Source organism: Arachis ipaensis, chromosome B01, assembly GCF_000816755.2.
Source record: "Arachis ipaensis cultivar K30076 chromosome B01, Araip1.1, whole genome shotgun sequence".
Classification (NCBI taxonomy): Eukaryota; Viridiplantae; Streptophyta; class Magnoliopsida; order Fabales; family Fabaceae; genus Arachis; species Arachis ipaensis.
Genome location: NC_029785.2, coordinates 13,973,786 through 13,974,482, shown reverse-complemented (window position 1 = coordinate 13,974,482; position 697 = coordinate 13,973,786). Strand labels below are relative to the sequence as shown.

Genomic DNA, 697 nt, shown 5'->3' with positions numbered 1-697 from the left:
TGCCATGCAATTAGTACATAAAAAGGTTGGTAGAATTTTTGCCATGCAATTAGTACATAAAAAGATTGGTAGAAGAGATTAAAATAGATATGTTTGATCAATTTTAGTCCATTTTAAATGATAGGGATTAGCACGTTTACTTGGAAACCATTAAACTACCCACTATTAACATGTTACCTCTTTTCTGACTACCTCTGTTTAAAAATTTTAAATATAATTTAAATACGCGTGATTTATTTAATGACTCAGATTACTCTATTGGTATATAATATGAAATCTTTTTTAATTAAATTATATTTCAAATTTTTATGTACTCCCATGCAACAAATAAAATTTATATTTACTCTGCAAGAAACAAATATATTAATAATGTATACTTAAAAGTATATTTGTAATTGTCCATTATTAACAGTGTGCTGAAGTATATTTGAAACTACCCATTATCAATAGTGGACTGTCCATTATTATATACCAATATAAGAGTGACATGCATTAATTAAGTCATTAAATAAATCACGTGTATTTAAATTATATTTTAAATTTTTAAACGTTGGTAGTTAGACTGTGTTAATAATGGGCAGTTTAATGATTTCCAAGTAAATGTGTTAATCCCTATTATTTAAAATAGACTAAAATTGATCAAACATATCCATTTTAATCTCTTCTACCAACATTTTTATGTATTAATTGCATGGAA

At 25.0% G+C, this 697-nt stretch overlaps 1 pseudogene; it reads left to right on the top strand.

The window, feature by feature from the left end:
* The window catches only part of LOC107625645, an 11,604-nt pseudogene that overhangs the window by 2,879 nt on the left and 8,028 nt on the right, over window positions 1-697 (top strand).